General features: G+C 42.0%; 1 long non-coding RNA gene across 1 annotated transcript; it reads left to right on the plus strand.

The window, feature by feature from the left end:
* The first annotated feature begins 322 nt into the window (after window positions 1-322).
* LOC126491581 (uncharacterized) lies at window positions 323-8,684 on the plus strand. Its single transcript, XR_007589421.1, has 5 exons — window positions 323-1,344; window positions 2,476-2,554; window positions 3,780-3,860; window positions 7,702-7,763; window positions 8,296-8,684. It is a non-coding gene; the product is annotated as an uncharacterized lncRNA (long non-coding RNA).
* Window positions 8,685-8,899: the final 215 nt, after the last annotated feature.

Below are 8,899 nucleotides of genomic sequence, written 5' to 3' on the forward strand. Positions count from 1 at the left end.
ATGTATATATAAGTATGAATATAGATTTACTTAGTGTGTGCGCGCGTGCCTGTGCTCAAGCACCTGTATCACAGTATGCACGTATGGACGGAGACCAGAGGGACAGCTTACTGGAGTCTGTTCTCCCCATTCCTAATGCGGATCCTGTGAAGTGGATTGAAAGCAGGTCATCAGGTTTCGAGGCAGGCACCTTTCTGTGCTCAGCCATCTCTCTAGCTCTTGGGTAAAATTCAAAACAGATACTTACTTTTGAGTTTTATTTGTGTACATGTGCATACGTTTGCCTGTGTAGCGGTATGTGCACGTTAGTTCAGCCAGCGGTGGGGGCAGGGTTAGCTCCTGGAGTTACAGTTGCGAGCCCATCATCCTTACATGGATACTAAGTGACTGAACTTTTATCTTTTGCAAGAGCAGTAAGCACATTTAACCACTGAGCCATCTCTCCTGCCCCCGTGCCTCTTGGTGCAATAGGTAAAATGAGAATCTTCTTTTTAAAACGGAGGTTTTGTTCTCTCCCTTTATTGATAACACAGGATCCCTTTCTAATTTGTGTAGTAACCAGTATTGGTGAGAATGCCCAAATCCGAAGGGGTTATTGTCAGACTCGGCCCTGTGACTTGCCCTATAAATTTCCTAGAGACAAGGCATAATCTCGTAAGTCTTTATACAAAGTTTGTGGACAATCCCAGGCATATGGCGTACTTCTCTAGCTAATGTCTGTAACATGTGGATAGCCATAGCAGTTAGCAGCTAAAGCAATCCTGGCGGCTAAAACTACAGAAGCTGCTCTGACACAGGTCTCAGAATGCAACACAAAGCCCTCTTCTACAGAAGCAGAAAGAAGAAACTCCAGAGGGGAAAAGGAAAACAAAGGGAAGGTGGGCAAGAAGAGGGGGAAACATAAAAAGAGCAAACACAGGCAGCTTTTAGAGGAACCGCGAGCGGTCAGTCATCTGCGAAAGCCGCCGGGTTACGTAGCTGGCGTAGCCATTTGTGGAGAGCGCGGTGCGGATCTGGGACTATTCGGCTGTGATGAAAGCTCGTCTGTGTTTCCCCCTTCCGCCCCCGTTTTCTCGGCGCCAGAAATCCAGTGTTGTATAACGTGTAAAATGGCCGGGTCGGGACATATGCTTACTTTCCGGGATTAGCAAGGCAGCTAGAGGATGACTCTATAAGGAGAGTGGAGAAACTGGCCAGTTAATGTGTCTGCCAGAATGAGTGCCCGGCCTCGCTCTGGTCAGAGAGGTGACCCGGACATCAGCCACTACTCCGACCACGTGTTCTGCCAAGCGGGAGGAGTAGCCGCCTTGCATTCCCTGTTTCTCCCCTACTTCACTGTACGTGGTAAGTGGTCAGTGTCCGCGTCCCCCGACCTCCACGGATGAGCCCGTCAAGCCAGTGAGGCCGATTCGTACCGAAAGGCTCAGTGTAGAGGTTTCCTTTCGTTTTCCTTTGTCTAATTGGGGTTTTACGCGTACCGCGAATCTCCAAAATGTAGTGTTTACTTCAGCCCTGCAGAGGCCTCCACGATCAGCGTAACCTATTGGGCCTCAGCTCTTTCTAACAAAACTTAGTACTTTGATAAAACTAACTTGTTTGTAACATATTAATTATGGTATGTTGAGCTTTCCTTCCATGCCTTTCATATGTACCCCAAATGAGGACCCGAGTATATAACACTGAATATGTGGTCTGGAAGCAGATGAGTGCTTGTTATAATTGGACTTAAAGAATGTTCTGATGTTTTGTTGTCCTATGCTCATTTGGTCAAAAGAAATTTCATTATCTTTTACTTAGGTACTGCTGAATAAAGTTTGAGTTGTTACAATCATTTGGAAGCATTAATGTAGCAATATTTAGGGAAAAATACAGATATTACTTGACCAAGTATATGGAATACTAAGGCTCAATATCTGGAATTCAGTAGTCTGGCTTTTAAGGATCCATCCTTCAGAAAGAAAAGCAGCAGTATATAAATAAAAAAAGTGGATGCTTGTGCAGCTTTCTTTTTGTGGCAAGTAACAAGAAATAAGCTGAGCATCCATCAGTAGCAGAATGTTAGAAAAAGTTTGTATATTTGTTCTTTGGTATAACAGATGTTATAGCTTGTTACATTAAGTTGGAGAATTCTATGATCTCATTTTTTCCCATGTATGTATCGGGTGACAAAGGAATGTTAAAATGAACTTTATGTTTTAGAAAATTATTTTGGTAGCATTATATGTTGTGAGCTAATTAAGACAAAATACAAACGGGATAAAACCAAACATTAACATTATAGTTGAACTTTTGCTGTATTTGTCAATGATTGTATCTCACTCTTTTGCCCTCCCCTAGAGTAACTATAATGCCTTTCGTCCTGAGTACTGGTTATAGAACCCAGGGCCCTGTGAGGCTAGGCAATAATGCTACCCCTGAACTGTATCTAGGCCTCCCCCTTTGTTAAGATTTATTTTTAATTCTGTATGTGTGTAGGAATGTGCACATGAGTACAGCTGCCAATGGAAGTCAGAAGAAACCATAGGATTCCTTGGAGCTGACGTTACAGTATAGGGTAAGAATCTTAATTTTGTAGAGGTACAAATAATTAGGCAGAGTTTAATGATGTGAATGACTTCTCCAACAGAGATCAACATTTTGTACCGTATCATGAAACATACAATACGTTTTATTCATTAAAACAAATTGCATTTCTCTCATGCCTAAAAAGAGCTGTCGAATTCACGTTTACTTGGACAAAACCTATTTTCAGTCATCCCCCTCGTTTTTTGAAACAAAATCTTAATGTAGCCGAAGCTATCCATGTCTCTCACTCACCACTTCTAACTCCCACCTTTCCCAGCTTGTGTCTCTTATTTCCAGATATTACTATGTTAGCCCAGGCTGGTCTTAAAGTTGTAATATTTCTGCCTCAGCCTCCAAAATAGCTGAGATTACAGGCCCAGCTTCTCCATTTCCCCGTTTTTTTTTTTTTTTTGGTGACTTATGAAGTTCTAGCACAGTCAGTCTTTTGCATGAAAGCTCACAGTCTCTTGTAAATTCGGCTCCAAGGGATCCAACCCATCTTCTGACCTCCCTGGATACCAGGCACGTGGTACACAAACATGCATGTAAGAAAAAAATCATTCATACACATGCAATAAATAAATTAATTTTTTGTCTTTTTGGTTTTTTAAATATGTATTTATTTTTATTTCATGTGCATTGGTTTTTTGCCTGCATGTATGTTTGTGTAAGAGTTTCAGATCCCCTGGAACTGGAATGACAAGAAGTTGTGAGCTGCCATGTTGGTGCTGAGAATTGAACCCAGATTCTCAGAAGAGCAGCCAATGCTTTTAATCACTAACCCATCTCTCCAGAACAAATTGATTTTTTTAATAAATAAAGACAACAAAAAAATTTTTTTAAGTATTTTCATTTGCATAGGACATTACAGGGCCAGAATAATGAGTCCTTGCCGGTTATTAATCTCTATTACTTATGGATACAGGGCAACTATTCCCACTGCATAGATGAAGGAGGCTTTGAACAAAGCTTTAATAAGTTAGAACATCAACTCCGAGTCACTACAATTTCCTGCCCCTCTAATTATCTCACCCTGACTGTGTAAGTGGGATATGATTACTAGAGAAATGTGGGTGGATATTGTCTTTCTACCAAGGGGAAAGCGCAGGCTGGAGTTGGGTACTTGGGTGTGTCCCCTTTCCATGTCCTATAGTCTCTGATAAAGCAGTTTAGTTTGAGCGTTGTTCAGAAGAAAATGCTCTTGTGTATTGCAGGAACGGCTGAATGTATATGAAGGTGGTTGTACCTGCCTCCCCTCTTGAAGCATATTTTCTCTGATCATCATGAAACCTGAGGTAAAAGTCATAAAGAATTTTTGGACTCTGTATGTCATCGCTCTCCCTGTGCCCAGGGTTTATTTTGTTGTTGTTCATTATTCTCTCTCTGTCTCTCTGAGATGGGGTTTCTCTGTGTAACAGCCCTGGCTGTCTTAGAACTAGCTCTTGTAGACCAGGCTGGCCTTGAACTCACAAGACTCGCCTACCTCTGCCTCACGAGTGCTGAGATTAAAGGCCTGTGCCATCACAGCCTGGTTAGAATGACAGTTTTCAAGCTCTGAACATTCTGGAGAGTAAACCAGAAATCCTCTATACGTTTTTGGCACAGCTAGTTAGTTTCCATAAAACTTCTGCTAGGAGTTTTGGATTACTTAGAATCTGTAGGTCTGTTTGGAGAGCATCACATTTCATTAATGCCCCCTTTTTCTTTTTCTTTCTTTCTCTCTCTCTTTCTTTTTTTCTTTCTTTCTTTTATTCATTCATTCATTTATTTATTTTGTTTTTTGTTTTTTTGAGACAGGGATTTTCTGTAGCTTTGGAGCCGGTCCTGGAACTAGCTCTTGTAGACCAGGCTGGCCTCGAACTCACAGAAATCCGCCTGCCTCTGCCTCCTGACTGCTGCGATTAAAAGCGTGTGCCACCATCGTCCAGCTGTTTTTCAGCATATAGACAATGTTGAATGGACCTTGTTACACATTCATCATTTCGGTATTGTAGCAATGTAATAATGATGTTTTTCCTACTGTTGCATAAATTAGACATTACAAATTTTCAGTTTATTTTGGCTTGTTTTGAGCATATTAGTACATTGATTTTTCTTTTGAGACAGGCTCTTATGTAACTCAGGCTGGCCCCAAACTCATCCTGTAGTTGAGTCTGTCCTTGAACCCCTGTTCATCTTGTCTTCATTTCTCAACTGCTGGGATTACAGATGTGCGCCACTACACAGTTTTCACATGGATTTTCATTACTGGCTTTGTATAGTTTTAGCTTGATGAAACACTCTACTGCCTATTTGTTATCTTTTTTGTACATTCTTTAAGGTTTTCTTTTTCCTTTTTTTAGCCCCCTCTCCCCAGTATTAGGGTTGGAACTCAGGATGGAACATGCTAGGCAACACTCCACCACTGAACTACTCTTCAGCCCTTGAAATTTTTTTTCTTTTGAGGCAGGGAGTCTTCCTCCTTCAGCATCTAGAGTAGGTGGGATTGCAGAGATGTGCCAGTGCGCCTAAGTTGCCTTGGGATACTCTACTCTAGACAGTTGTGTTTCCATCAGTCTTCTGCTTGTTTTCTCTCAGCCCTCCTTTTTTATTTTCAAACCTTATTGCATCGACCAGAACCACCACTGTTCTGGATTGACAGTAAGGAACTTCTGTGTTGTATTACAATCTTTTGCCTTCCTTCCTTGCTTTTTTCTCTTCTTTCCTTCCTTCTCTCTCTCTCTCTCTCTCTCTCTCTCTCTCTCTCTCTCTCTCTCTCTCTCTCTCTCTCTCTTTCTTTTCAAAACAGGGCTCTTCTGTATAGCACAGGCTGTCCTGGAACCAGACTTTGAACTCAAAGATTTGCCTGCCTCTGCCTCTTGAGTGCTGGGATTAAAGGCGTGTGCATTACCACCTGACATTTTATTACAATCTTAAGAGAACTATTAAGCATTGCTGATTTATTTATGCATACTCTATGTTGTGGCAGCATTTCCTTCTATTCCTATTTAGCTAAGATGTGTGTGTGTGTGTATGTGTATGTGTATGTGTATGTGTGTGTAACTCCAAGATACATGCAGGCAAAACACAAATGCACATAAAAGAAAGAAAGTTACAAACCGCTATGCATATAAGGCCAAATTAGAGTCCTTTATTGGCCAGCAATGGAGAACAGGCTCTTGCCCCAAAGAACTCTCAGCACTGAAGTTCAAAGGTAGAACCTTTGTAAAGGAACAAAGCATAATTATGTCATTGTCAGATGTGGGTCAGGGGAACCTGTAACATTTGTTTTGATTATACAGTCAGCAGATATTTTGATTATTTATCTAGACCATGGTCAGGGTCATGGAAAGTTCTGAATATGCTGCCAAGGTAGGCATGGCTTTTCAAGGGGTTAGGGACTGAAAGGTGTCTGAGCAAAGTGGAGTTAGAGGATGATCAGGACAAGATGGCGTTACCACAGTCACTCCAGCAGTACTTGGGAATAAGTCTCTGTCCAGAGCAGTCTGCAAGCACTCTACCACTGACCTGTGTTCCCAGCCCAGTTTTTTTTTTTCGCTAATCAATTTTTTAAAGATAAAGCCTCACTTTGTAGTCTAGGTTACCCTTGAAGTCCCAATCCTGACTCAGCTTCACAAGTGCTAGGATTGCAGGTATGTTTCACCATGCCTATGGATTTTTTTAAAAGTTTAACCTTCCTTGTGGTCTGACAATAAACTCCATTGGCCTGTGGTATGTTTTGTGTTTTGTAAGTAAGTACATACTTACATACTTACATACATACATACGTTTTTGAGACAGAGTTTCTTTGTTCTGGGACTCACTTTGCAGAGCAGACTGGCTTCAAACTTAGAGTCCGTCTGCCTCTGCCGCCCGGGTGCCTTGATTACAGGTGTAGTGCTAACACCGCCCAGCTTAGTATGTTATCTTCTTACGAGCACCACGATCCAAGTGTCTCGGCCACCCAACACTAGATTAATAGACGCTGTTGTACTGCCTTAAGAAACAAAATGAAACATAGTTACTGGGGATCTGAATTCAAATGTTCATGCATACACAGAAAGCAGTTTACCCCGGTAGCTATCTCCCAGGCACTAATTCCTTTTACACAGTATTTTATTTCATTTCATATTTTGGTACAGGTCTTGTACCAAGAGCTACTGATCTGTATTTTTATTTTTCTTTACTCACTTGCATTCTCATTGGTTTTGAAATCAGGGCATCTGGACCAATAGTTGAGGGGCGGCTTTTGCTTTTCATTTGTTTAGGTAAGCTGATGTTTTTGTTGTTTGTTTGTTTTTGGCTTTTTGAGACAGGGTTTCTCTGTAGCTTTGGAGCCTGTCCTGGAACTAGCTCTTGTAGACCAGACTGGCCTCAAAATCACAGAGATCCACCTGCCTCTACCTCCCAAGTGCTGGGATTAAAGGCGTGCGCTACCTCGCCAGGCTTGTTTCTATTTTTAATGTTTGTTTGTTCCTGTTTTGAAGGCAGAGTTTTACTTTGTAGCCCAAGGTATCCTTGATGTCACTCTTGGGAGGGAACAAAATTAAACTTAAGCTTAATTTCTGCTCTTGTTATGATATTTAACCATTAGTTTGTATTAATTGCAAGCTAATCTATTGTTTTTATCCCAGGCACGCATGTATGTGTGCATGTGTGTGCAGGCATAGTAATTTGGAGTTCAGAGATTAACTTCAGGTGTCTTCCTCTATTACTCTCCACCTTGTTTGTTTAACTTTTAAATTTATTTTATGTGTATGGATGTCTTGCCTGCTTGTATGTCTGCATACTACTGTGTGCTTGGTGCCCAGGTGGAGGACAGAAGAGGGAACTGTCCCCTGGAACTGGAGTTACAGGCAATCGTAAACAGGAGCTGGGAATGAACCTGGGTCCTCTGGAAGATCAGCCAGTGCCCTTCATTGCTGAGCCATCTCTCCAGCCCCCACCTTATGGTTTTGAGACAGGGTGTAGAGGTTTGAATGAGATGTCCCTCATAGTCTCAGACAGTTGAATACTTGGTCCCTAGTTGATGGGTGGCATTGTTTGGAAAAGCTCAAGGGGTCCAACCTCGTTGGCATGGCACTGGATGCAGGTTTTGAGTGTTTAAAGACTTGCGCCATTCTGACTTCACCCTCTCCGCATCATGCTTCCTCCCAGCTGCTCTCCTGCTACCGTGCCGCTGCCTCAACTCCACCCTCCTGGACTAACCCTCTGGAACTGTAAGCCCAAAGAATCTCTTTCTTTTCTAAATTGACTTGATCATCTTTTATCACAACACTAGAAAAGTAACTAATACATAGGGTTTCTCCTGAAACCTGGAGCTGCTCGCTTTAGGCAGACTAGCCGGCTAACAAGCCCGTGGAATCCCACGTGTTTCTGCCCACTAGTGCTGCAGTGTGCCACCATCCCCAGCTTTTACAGATGGGCTTGGGGTCTGAACTCAGGCCTTCATTGGTTGCAGAGCCAACTCAACTCAATGAACTATCTCTCATGGCTCTTGGTAAACCTGTCCCAGGGTGTGACTCAAATGAATTTATGTCATTTTTCAATGGAGTATTTGAAGCCTATGAAAGAGCCCAAGAATAGCTACTCCCAAATATGATGCTCTGTTATTTATACTCATTATAGTAAACGAGAGCAGAAGATTCTAGAAAAGTATAACTCTGTCTGCTTACAAAGCTCAGAGCTGCTGAAGAATATAATAATTACCTCTATATTCTTTCTTGAATTCTTTTTTTTCCTTTGAGACAGGGTTTCTCTGTGTAGACCGGGATGGCCCTGAACTCAGAAGGCATGCACCACTACTCCTGGCTCTTCTTTACATGTTCATTAAACTGATTTTGTCACAGGGAGAAAGACTGGAAACTATATACACATAGACATCCCTCTGCCACACACTATTGCCTTGTTCTCAAGCTTCATTCAGTGGTCCAAAGAAAAGCATCCACAAGCCGGGTGATGGTGAAGCACGCCTTTAATCCCAGCACTAGGGAGGCAGAGGCAGGCAGATCTCTGTGAGTTTGAGCCTGGTCTACAAAAGCTAGTTCCAGGAAAGGCTCCAAAACTACAGAGAAACCCTGTCTCGAAAAACCAAAAAAAAAAAAAAAAAAAAAAAAAAAGAAAGAAAGAAAGAAAGAAAAGCATCCACAAGCAGTTGTCTATCAATAGCGATGGTTCTCAACCTTCCCAATGCTACAGCCCGTCAGTGCAACACTCATGCTGTGGTGACTCCCAAGCATAAAACTATTTTCATTCTCAACCCACCAGAGACACTAAATGTGTAAGAATGAAAGACTACCTTTGTTTAGAATGGGAGTCACTCAGAGTTCACAATGGACAGTTTTAATCTTGGGGT

This window comes from Alexandromys fortis, unplaced genomic scaffold (genome assembly GCF_014885135.2).
Source record: "Alexandromys fortis isolate MF-2015 unplaced genomic scaffold, M_Fortis_MF-2015_v1.1 scaffold_266, whole genome shotgun sequence".
NCBI classification, from domain to species: Eukaryota; Metazoa; Chordata; class Mammalia; order Rodentia; family Cricetidae; genus Alexandromys; species Alexandromys fortis.